Here is a 12146-nt window from a genome sequence, read left to right on the forward strand (position 1 = left end):
TAGAGTGAGATTATCAACTCCAATTTTCTTTCTTTTTTTTTTTTTTTTTAAAGGTGACCAGTAAGGGGATCTTAACCCTTGACTTGGTGTTGTCAGCACCACACTCTCCCAAGTGAGCTAACTGGCCATCCCTATATAGGGATCGGAACCCCTGGCCTTGGTGTTATCGACACCACACTCTCCCAAGTGAGCCACGGGCCGGCCCTAATCCCATTTTTCAAGCGAAAAATCGAGACTCAGAGATGGACTTGCTAATAAATAGCAGACCTGGAAATTCCAATGCCTGGCAGCAAAGTTTGCATTTTCAATCACAGTTCTGCTAGCAAATCTTTCAAGTTGTGTTGAACAGGGCCATGGTAGGCAACAACAGTGGTGCATGAAAATGTGCTACCTTAGTCTCAAAAAGCAACCTCAGAGCCACAAAATGTATGTTTGGTTAAACATAACCACACAGGTCTATCCTCAACTAAGGACCTAACAAAGGGCCCTCTGAGAGAGGAATGGCTGACAGCATGAACTTGCTCTTCACATTACAAAAACTGCTACAATTCTTATTTAGAGCCTTTTTAAAATTTACAGAATTGAGGTCACTGGCCCCACAATAACCTCTGGGTTCACAAGTCATCTCTAATGTGCTAGGGGACTCTCTGTGTTAATTTCTTTTAAGGACAGGCTGTAAATAAACTTGCACCAAAGTAGCTGCAATATGCCCCACATCGGGCTCTGCTCCCATTACCTTCTGGACAGCTGACCTAGGCCATGTTCCTAGGGCCTAGCTGCCAGCTTTCTGGTCAGTCCAGGAGTCCCCACCTGGGGAGGAAAAAACATCATGTCGAAACAGCTGACTGCCCACAAAAACAAGTCCACATGCTGAAGTGCCCCTCCGGGAGGTAGGAGTGGTGCCAAGTCTGACCACCCAGCAGACATCCATGAGTTCTCTCAGAAGTCTGCAAAATATCTTCGGACAGGGAGTAGCCTTCCTTTCAGTAGCCACATTCCTGCTTTCAGATCTGCCATCTTCAAGGTTCAACATGATGCACCAAAAGATCTCTACAGAATGCACCCAACCACCTCCTCCACCACTCTTTTTAAATTCAGTGAACAGAAAGACGGAGGGGGGACCACAGGCTTCAGTTCCGACGCCTGGCAAGAAAGCAGGCACATGCAGAACATAAACGTGCAGGCCAAGGGAGGAGGGCTGTGCCACAGACGTTTGTGCTGATGTGAAAACAGAAATTCCCCACTCTACTTAGCACAGGAGCCTGAATGAGGCTTTGGAAATCTGAAGCATGCCAGGATGCTCTCACTTTCCAAGAGGTGGTGAAAATCCGGAGGAATTCAGAGCTGCTTGTTCAGCTCCTGAATAGTCATCTAGTCAACCCCATGCTGAGGCCTGTCAGGGCACATTTACTCTGACTTTTCAAATGTTTCTCCTTGTGGGTGTGGGTGGATGTTAAAACACTGTGATAAAAGGAAAGAAACCACAACTCTGTAAAGATTCCTGAGAACGATTTCTTTTTCTCTTCCCCTTGAACTAAAAAAAGGAAATAGCACATGGGGTGAGGAAAAGATGGCAATAGAAAGGCCCAAGTAGGGCCTGAGACATGGCGCAGCATGCTGGCTCTGGATTGTCTAGCTGGGAGCACCTTCTCCCAGGCTGGAGCCCAAGGGCCCTGCTGCTAAACTAGGTTAGTCATGCAGGATTGCTGAACGCCACTTAGTGCTTCCATGGCAACTCGTGGCCCACAGGGCTGGCTGTGCACAGCTGACTATCCATTTATCACCCTTGACTGGTCACTTCACACAGATCTTCCTCTGAGAGATATCACCAACTCTCTCTAGAACTCATGTTTAAACTTTAATTTTCCTTTGGAGGATAGAGTGGCAATTTCTCCTACATATTTAACTCCATTTATCACCCTTGACTGGTCACTTCACACAGATCTTCCTCTGAGAGATATCACCAACTCTCTCTAGAATTCATGTTTAAACTTTAATTTTCCTTTGGAGGATAGAGTGGCAATTTCTCCTACATATTTAACTTAGTAGGCATGGAAGAGACATCTGGTAGGAAGGAAAGGGAAAATCCTAAAATCAACATTGTACATTAACTCTGGAAAAGATCAGGCCTTCTTACTGTTTCAGAAGCACTGTGACATTGATTATCCACAAAGGATAGAGCGACACATAAAACTCACAAAAGTTGGGCAACCCTGGCTTACAGAATGGTGACATAAATGTCACGAGAGGCAAAAGGACAGGATGCTTGGGTTCTTACTTGCCATGCAAGTCACTGTTTGATTTGGGAAGCCACCTCTGTAACTTAAGTCCAGCTTCTGGCCCTTTGTTTCCATGTTCCTCTATTCCTACCATCTAACAGGAAGGAAACATTTTTCACACATTGGCTTTATGAAAAAAAACCAACATACTTCAAAGCACAATATTAGTTTCCATTAAACTATATCACTCCCAAATATAATCTAAACATGAGAAATCAAAGAGGCTCCATGTTTAAAGGCAGAATAAATGTGGCAAAGAATGGAGAATTTTTCCTCTTGCTTCATGCATGCAAAAGAATCTGCGACAGGCTCTCTTACAATAAAAATCATTCAGCTAAATCTTCCCAGATTTTCAATCTCAATACCTCCTTCCCTCACCTAACAGGCACAATAAGCATAAATAAAAAAAATCAGAATCTGATTTTACATTAAAAAATAATCAGCCAAGTGCAATGACAAAATAGCATATGTCAGTTGTTTTCCTGGAGGAGCCCCTGGGGACCATCTCAATGTATTAGCAGGGACCATTCTCAACGTATTAGTGCTCTCTGCTACTCACTTTTGTTTAGCAGAGTCTCAACCTATAATTTATTACAATGCTTAAAAAGGGGGTTTATGTGACCCCATTTTGCAAAATTAAATCAACCTTGAAAACACCACCCATATATCTTCTTGCCAAATCATTCTCCTCTGGGAGGGTAATACATGAATGTGAAATTTACATTCTTCTCACCCATAATAAACTCTATGACTCAGAGCCAAGTAAGATATTTTGCATATCTTAAATATACACCGTATATTTTAAATTGAGACAGACTCTACCTGGGCAAACTTGAATAAAAAGTCATAACAATTCCAATGAGAGAGATGTTAATCTACCTTTCAAAATGAACATGCAACATATTTCTCATGCATGTTAATATGAAGCAAAGGCCTGAAAAGATACACATTACAAAAATCTATCAAGAAGGAGCATGGCATTAGGGTGGAGGAGGTTAGGTAGTAATTTGGTTTAGGGCACATTTTGTTAACATTTCATTTTAACATCCTTTTCACAACAAAGTATTAATTCATTATTTCTCTAGTTAAGAGTTTTGATTAAAAACAAAGAGCCCCATACACATATAGAAACATCAAGATCAGGGATAAAAAAAAATATTGGGGTGTTGATCATTTTTACATTACCTCTCATTAAAAGCTCTGAAAACTGATTTGGGGCCCTAGACTCAGTCTCAGATTGTTACCAAATAATTACAGATCCATTGCATAGAGCAGAATGTCACTGCTGTATTAGAGAATAATATGTTCCAAAGTTCAAACACCAGCAGCTGATATTTTTTAATTGGGGTAGTGAATATATCCCATTTTGTTTCTCTTAACAGATCATATATTTTGAGAGGCATGTTTTATCCTACAGATGGGAAAGCACAAGAACCTGTCTTCCTCATCAACTGGCTTTAAAAGGGGGCATGGGGGGAAACTGTGTGTTTGAGGAGGCAAGGAGGTGAGCATATAACAGCTCCAACAGGAAAGCAGGATGCAGGCAAAGCAGATAGATGAGGATCATGCATCCCCGTGTACAGTACACCAAGACTTTTGCCTTCCAAACATATTGAAAAAATAAAAAACTAGTACTGAGCACGGTCATCATGCAAATAAAATACAGCAATTACACAAACCACGCCAGTGAAAAGAAATGACTTCTGACCTCAAAGATTTGACTATCTATTGCTAGGGGTTGACAAAATATGTTTTTAATGTTATATGAAATGTGAACATATTAATGTTACTGACAAGTTCCAGAAAATTCAATCTCTGAGAAGTGTTCCCTAAAATGCTGAGAGTACTTACCTGTAGCCAACTGAAGGGACATACAGAAATCACCCCCACACACACCATAATGACAACAGATTTGAGATAAAATCTGTCCCGACTAGTTATTTATGTCTTCCCCTTTAGTTATAAAAGTCCCTGGTGATCAGAGCCACCTCTGACAGCCTGCCTTGTTGGCACTGGTCATTTGACACCAATCAGAAATGCAGGCAGCTCCTCTTCCCCCACAAGCTGGTCTGTACTAGGATCAGTCAGAGGCCGGCCTCATTACCATGCCATTCTTCTCACACTCAACTGACCATGAAGGACCACATCACACACCTGTGAAATAATGAGGCTGGTGAAAGTCTGCCTCATTACACAGCCACAAATTTTAAAACTCCTGTAGTCACAAACTAAAAAAAATATAGATAAGCAAGCTTAAACTTTTTAAAAAAATTCTTACTTCATTTAATTCGTCTCCCAACTTTAACTCTATTGAGCATCATCCAAAATTCAAGTCAAGTGCTGTGTGAACTTCACTTCTCACTTCAGTGCAGTCCCAACAGGCTCCTCCTCCTCCTTGGTTATCATCTATCTCCACACACCCAAAAGTCATGAATCCGATCTTGTCATTCACCTATTGAAAAGCTTTTGAGCTCCCTGCTGCCTGCAGCATTACAGCTCCTGGGTGGGTAAGCCATGCCACAGCCTTCACCACCTGGCTTCCGTTGGCCTCAGCCCTCCTGGAGTAAGAACACCCTTTCTGTTTATTCCCTCACCTCTCGACCATGGAAAAACTGGGGAGGCTCTGGGAAGCACAGAGCTTTCCTCTGCCAGTTCCCTAATGAACTAACTTGTCTTCCAAAGGTCTTCCTCAATATCACGACCTCCCTCTATCTCTAGGATACATCTTCTATCTGTGTTTATATTTACCAAAACTAGATGGACTCCATATACGCCTACAGATTTTCCTTATTAGATTGTGAGCTCAACAGGTATATGAAAAAATGCTCAACATCATTGAGCAAAAGGGAAATGCAAATCAAAACCATATTGAGATATCATCTCAGCCCGGTTAGACTATTATCAAAAAGACAGAAAATAACACACGATGGCAAGGATGTGGAGAAAGGGGAACCCTCCTACGCTGTTGGACTGTAAATTAATACAGCCATTTACGAAAACCAGTATGGAGGTTTCTCAAACAACTACGGGTAGATTACCATATGACCCAGCAATCCCACTACTGGGTATATACCCAAAGGAATATAAATCAGCATGTCAAAAGGATACCTGCACTCCCATGTTTATCACAGCTCTGTTCACAATAGCCAAGATATAGAACCAACCTAAATGTCCACTGACAGATGATTGGATAAAGAAAATGTAGTATTTATGCACAATGGAATACTACTTAGCCATAAAAAAATTTTTTTTTAAATTGTGAATCCTGACATTCACAGCAACACAGATGACCTTGGATAAAATTATGTTGAGTGAAATTAGCCAGGTGCAAAAAGAAATACCAGATGTTCTCATTCAGAAGGGGGAGGAGGGAGGCAGGAAGGAAATAAGAAGTTGACCTTCCAGAAGGAAAGAGCAGAACTGTGGTTACTAGAGGGGAGAAGGGGAAGAGGGGTTAGAAGTTAGTTAATGGATACATAACAGCTAGGTAGGAAAATTAAGTTCTATGGGTGTACAGTCAAGCTAGGCAGCTACAGTTAACAATAATTTGCATGTTATCAAATGACTAGAAGAGACTGAATGTCATCATGATTGTTTTGTTATGATGAATATGCTAATTACCCTGATTTGATCACACATCCTACACATGTACTGATATTCAACTCCGTACCCTACAAATACGTATAGTCGATACATTTCAATTTGAAAAAAAAGATTGTGAGCTTCTTAAAGACAAGGACTGTTCCTGAGGGCACTGGGGCACTGTACCTAGCACAGCAATTAGCGAAAAGCAATGCTGAACATGTTATCTTTGAAATGATTATATTCAAGCATTACTCAATTTCAAATGATCCAGAATTCTGCTGAATTCCACCAAGGTGTTATTTGATGACAAAATGTGATTCATTGTCTGATACCTAAAACTGATTTACCAGATTGTTTCACCCATCAGATGACTCAAACCTAGAGGAAAGCTGACTTCACCCTTTCCCAGATCAGCCAAGAAAGTGGCCTCGGCTAACACTATGTGCTTATCAGTTAATGTCACAGGTTTTATTCTTCAGTTTACCACACTTCTTAAGTCACAAAAATCCAAGTGTACTACATGCACACACACAAAAAGTAAAGTAACAATATTCGAGTAACATTTATAGCAATTACACATTTAATTTGAAATCAACAGATTCAGGATAATCTGAAAAGGCTACCTCTAGGACTAAACTTCAACAAGAAAAATCTCACATAAAAAAGCCTCTCCGTGCTGCTATAAATTCATCATGGGGAAAAACATACAAGAAAATACAGGACACAGAAAGATCACTTAAAAATGTAAATCAGGGGCTAGCCAGTTAGCTCAGCTGGTTACAGCATGGTACTGATAACACCGAGGTCCACTGTTCGATCCTGTACTGGCCAGCCGCAAACCACCACCACCCCCGGGCAAATAATAATAATAAAATAAATAAAATGCAAATATGTCATCCTCCTCTCGCACTCCCCTGAGTACTAGCCACACTGGCCTTCTTGTCAGCCTGGAACAGGTTGAGCTATGCTACTGATCCCTGCCTGGATGCTCTGTGCCCAGAGGATGTGTCTTTCATAATGAGGACAACTGGTTCTCTCTTGTCAGCAATATCTCAGGTGAAATATCAGCTCCTCAGCCAGTTTCCAGATCTAAATGGCCACTCCACCCCACCAGCATATGCTCTCTAGCATTTCAGTCTGCTTTATCTCTTTCCATCACTATTTAAAATTATCTTGCCTGCTTGCTTATCTGTTCAATTACTGGCCGGCTCTCCACTCCCATCCCCAGGAAGAATGTAAGCTGAAGGTCAGTCACCTATTCTCTCTTGCTCCTCACTATTTACTCACCATTAATCCATTAGGCTATCTGAATATTGGTTGGATGGATGGAATTCTGCATACCTACTCTACATACAGATCCAGAGACTCAAGTAATAGTGTCTTTATTTTAAAAAAAAAAATTTTTTTTTGAAGTTAAGCATTTTCAAAAGATAATAAATTTTTTAAAAATTAGACAGGAACAGCATTCTCTAAATAACTGATTAATACATCAACAAATTTTCAAGTACCACACAAAAAGCAAGAGAAAAACAAATCACTCCCAAATTCATCTTGTATCTCACGAGTCAGCTGAAATGTCCCCAAAGGGGATTTTTTAAAGAGCACAACTCTTCTCTCAAGAAATTATTCAGGAGCATGTTTGTCTTAAGAAAAATATAACTCTATAGTCCATAAAAGATCAAACTTACTAAGTGGATCTATTTTATCACTTAACAGTTTAAGCCCCAGAAAATTCCAAACATACACCAAACTGAACAGGGTACGTTCCACAGACCAGCTTGGAAAACAGTACAGGATTTACCACTCCAAAAGGAAGAGTCCCGCCCAATGACTGAACTTCTAACACACACACATTCCAGAGACCCAATTGCACCACACACAATAAGGAGAACCCTTTGAAACTGGGCCAATGTACCAAGTACAGCTTCAGCCAGAACAAATGCTCAGCACTTAGGCTTGCTATCCGACAGCAAAAAGCAACAGGAAAAGACTTACACTTGGAAAATAAAAGGAAAAGCAATGTCTGTGTATTGATAAGAACAGTGGGGAACAATGGGATAACAAGAAAACTGGCAAAATGAAATTTATTTCTCTAAGGAATAAAATAAGAATACTCTTTAAATGAGTATACAGAGACCCACCAACACATATTCCAACTATTAAATGAACCAAAAAATTGTAGAGCTCCTTCCCTCTCCACTTAATGAGGCCAATTCCACAATGGGAGAGTATATACAAAATTAAATTCAAGGATCCCCAATCAACACACAACTTCTAGTAGTAAAAAACACTGTCACTTATATTTTAAACCCGGTTAAACAGTCTGCTGTGGACAAATTCATACAAAGAGAAACTCTATGACTGAAGTTTCTTTCGCTCTCCCATTAAACACACGCACATTAATTAAAGCAGATATCTTTCTTTGTGCATTACACAAAGCAAACAACAAAAATGGAGGAATAAATTATCCATATGAATGTTTTTAAAGAATCATGAGCATTTCTTTTCATCTGACTTACGTTTCTCTCTCCCTTTGGTTATTTAATTACACACGCCACACTTGTTTCCACAGAAGAAAGCTTAATGTCATAAAAACTAGAGGCAGTTTCATTCTATTTCATTTCATTCCACAGACACTTCAAGTAGGAAGAACAGGGAGATTATTATAGGAGAAGAAGGTATTTTATATGGCAACAAGCAACAATTACATGTTTCTAAATATTCTCATTTTCATCATAACCCCAGCTCACCTCCTACTACCCGCTATAATTGGCATCTCCTGAAAGCTAAACAGTAAGTCATTGTTTTTCTAGAGAAAGTCTCCCTTCATTTGACCTCTACTAAGCGGTGTTGTGAGCCTTACAAAGCTTGTCGGGATTCTTTGGGCTGGATTTTGGCCCAGCCATCAATGTTTATATGTAGACTATATCACCTTTTCCCCATCACTACCAAGAGGCAATTCACTTGAATAAAACAAAGGGTATTTATTAAACACAATAAAGAATCCTTCCACCTTCTTCAATGCCAGAATCTGAGAGCTCAACTAGAGAAAGAGAAAAGGTATACTTAAGGATTTTTAAAGACTGTGTCCCTCATAATGTTTTAAAATTTCCATTTTTACTCTCTGAAAAGGAGAGGCTAATATATCCATTGTAAGTAGACAAAATGACCAAATATACCTAGATAATTTATATTTTACAAGCCCTCTCATTATAAAATAATTTCTTCAAATAGAACTGCATTTTGAATATTATTTACATCACTCAGGAATGCACTTATCTGTAGTTTTCTGTAGGCTAACTCAAGGTCTTAAGCCTCACAGAATAACAGAAAATCCATTTATTTCCAGTAAATATTGACTCACTCTTATGTGCTAGACCTAAGGATAGAAGAGTAAAGATTCCACAATCTAGAGAGATACACAAAAGAAGAAAAAATACTTAGAGTGACTGTAAAGGTTGGTTACAAGTGCTAAAAGAACTAAGGAGAAAAACAGGAACTCTAAAAGGGAGGAGACTGGGGTGATTTAATTAAGAGCAGTGACATCTGATCTGAGTCTTAAAGAATGAGCAGAAGTCTCCAGGAGGCGAAGGCACCTCAGGAGAAAGCATTTAAGTTGTGGAGGCATGAGCATTCACCCTGAGGTATTAGCACCCATCTCCCCTGTTCCCCCATTCGAATTTCCCACAGGATGGGTCCAAGGGCACCCGGGTAATGTGTGGGGATGACAGCTTCTTGCAGCCACCACTCCACTGGGTGGGCCTAGGCCTCAGCTATCTTTCAGAGCACAATTCCCCCACAATGTCCTGGGAGCTTTCCTCTGCCTGAAACAACGATCTCAAATTACTGTACATGTGGAAAACTGTCAATTTTAGGAAACAGAGTGTGGATGCCAATGTTCTTAACTGAGGCCACAGATGATCACACAAACAAAAATCAATCACTATTCCCAGGCCCTTTTTCCTCCCAGTTGCCCCAAAGAGGCACTGTCGGACAGTGTGATTGGCTGGGTGCTGGTCTCCACAGAGCTTTGCTGCACTATATCTGGCCTGACCTCCTAATTCAGATGATAAAAATCAATCACTATTCCCAGGCCCTTTTTCCTCCCAGTTGCCCCAAAGAGGCACTGTCGGACAGTGTGATTGGCCGGGTGCTGGTCTCCACAGAGCTTTGCTGCACTATATCTGGCCTGACCTCCTAATTCAGATGATTCTACACTGTTTTCAAAACCTCCACATACTATTCTGTTTGCTGAGCCAGCATTCACAATTCAAAGTTCAGCAGTAAGTTTTAAACGAACATTAATCGAATACTCCTACCCCCAAACTGCTCTTTAATTTCCTAACATGCTTAGACCAGAAGTTTCAGATTAGCAAATACAAGTAGAGTAAGACTGCCAGTGGCAAAGGGGGAGAATTTAAAAAACATTCATATTTAACACCACTACATTACAACCTAAAAATGTATGTACAAGTTAGCAAAATACATAAAAATTGGCTAGACCAGGGATCAGCAAACTATGGCCCATAGGCCAAAACTGGACTAGCTGTCTGTTTTTGAAACATAGCCCTGCTCATTTGTTTACATACTGTTTATGGCTGCTTTGGCCCTACCACAGCAGAGCCGAGTAATTGCAACACATACCCCATGGGCTGGCTACAAGCCTAAAATATCTTCCATCTGGTCCTTTACAGAAAAGGTTTGCTGACCCCTGAACTACACCCTTAATTACTAAGAAAAGCAAAAGTTGATTTTTAAAGTTCATTTTAAAGAACAGGAGACTGCTTCTCAAATAACTTCTGGAATATACAGTCTTTCAGTAACACCAACTTCTTGTCCTTCACTTTCCTAACTGGAGGGTAAAAGATAAATCCCTCCATTCTCATCTCTAATTATCTCATGTAAATGCCTTACCCCTTATCTCAAAAAATCAGTATAACGTGCAATGTGCTGGAAAGTGTGCCAAGCTGGCAGCCTGCTGGTTCTAGCACCACTCGCTGTATGATGTTGTCTAATGTCTCTAGGACTCAACCTCCCCATCTCCAAAACTTTACCTGGCCTGCTGATCAACACCCTCTGGCCGTGCTCTTAAGAGTGTGTGGGTTGAAGTGCGAAAGGGAGAAGTATAAAACCATTCCAGTCATTTGTTCCAACTGCATCTTAAGTGGAATAATACAGACTTCCCACTAAAATTCTCTGTAATTTCAGAGTGAAATAAATGGAAGGGACTGGATGTGAGAAGGATGGCAGAGCAGAAGAAAACATTAGGAGAAGCTCCAGAATTAAAAACTCCCCAGGCACAGTAAGTCCACCCTACTTCCCTGAGTTATCTACTCCAGCAGGCGGGTGTGGTTTTTGGAAAATATGAAGAGTTAAGCCAGTAGCTCCTATCAAAGATCAGAACTTACTGTTCCTCAAATGTCCTGATTCTTTAAAAGTCTGCCCCGCTAGATTTGAATACTTTTTTTTTTTGGCAGCTGGCTGGTACAGGGAACGAACCCTGGACCTTGGTGTTATCAGCACCACACTCTAACCAACTGAGCTAACCTGCCAGCCTAGATTTGACCAAAAAAAAAAAAAAAGCATATCTGTCAGGTTGACAGTGTAAGGAGGAAATAGGTTGACAGCCTTCATAAAATTAAACCATCTTCAAATGGAGGTAGAGTGACCCTCTTACACACTCTTATCACCTACTCCTTCCAACTTAAAACCTCCTCGGGGAGCTCTTACTAATAGAGGCTGCTGCTCCCGCCCCCACCCGTCTGCCCTGGGGGCTTCCCTTACAACTCTAGCCTAATCACAGACTTTCAACTATTCCTTTACAATAAAGTAGCTGACAGACAGCTGGAATATTTATATTAGATTTTACCAAAAGCTGGAAGATAACAGAACAGAAACAAGGAACGTGCAACCAGGTAATCTGACTGACAAATTACAACTTGCTCAAGTTCAGCTTGGGGCCACTGGTTATTTACAGATCTATCACCAGGTTACCTGAAAGGACATACAGTCACCCCCAGGTTTCTCTCATGCTGGTCCAAAACAGGGGCTCTAAGAGCCCTATGCCCTGAAATAAAAGATCCCACCGTTCAGAATGTCTGATACCAACTATGTCCACCTCCTTTCAGGGGAGATCCTGTCTGTCTGCCCATAATACCACAACCCGATTACCCTAGCATTTCTCAAATGCACTCTTGAGGTAGCAGGTTGTTGAGTCACAATCTATCACATGCATTTTACTGTTACTTGAAAATGAGGTGATCTTTAAGAATGAAAAGGGGT

At 40.7% G+C, this 12146-nt stretch overlaps 1 non-coding gene across 1 annotated transcript; it reads right to left on the reverse strand.

Moving 5' to 3' along the window:
• Nucleotides 1–11342: 11342 nt before the first annotated feature.
• On the reverse strand, nucleotides 11343–11416 carry TRNAI-GAU. The gene has a single exon. It is a non-coding gene; the product is annotated as a tRNA-Ile (tRNA).
• Between the last annotated feature and the right edge of the window lie 730 nt (nucleotides 11417–12146).

Source organism: Galeopterus variegatus, unplaced genomic scaffold (genome assembly GCF_000696425.1).
Source record: "Galeopterus variegatus unplaced genomic scaffold, G_variegatus-3.0.2 Scaffold3474, whole genome shotgun sequence".
In the NCBI taxonomy this organism is placed as follows: Eukaryota; Metazoa; Chordata; class Mammalia; order Dermoptera; family Cynocephalidae; genus Galeopterus; species Galeopterus variegatus.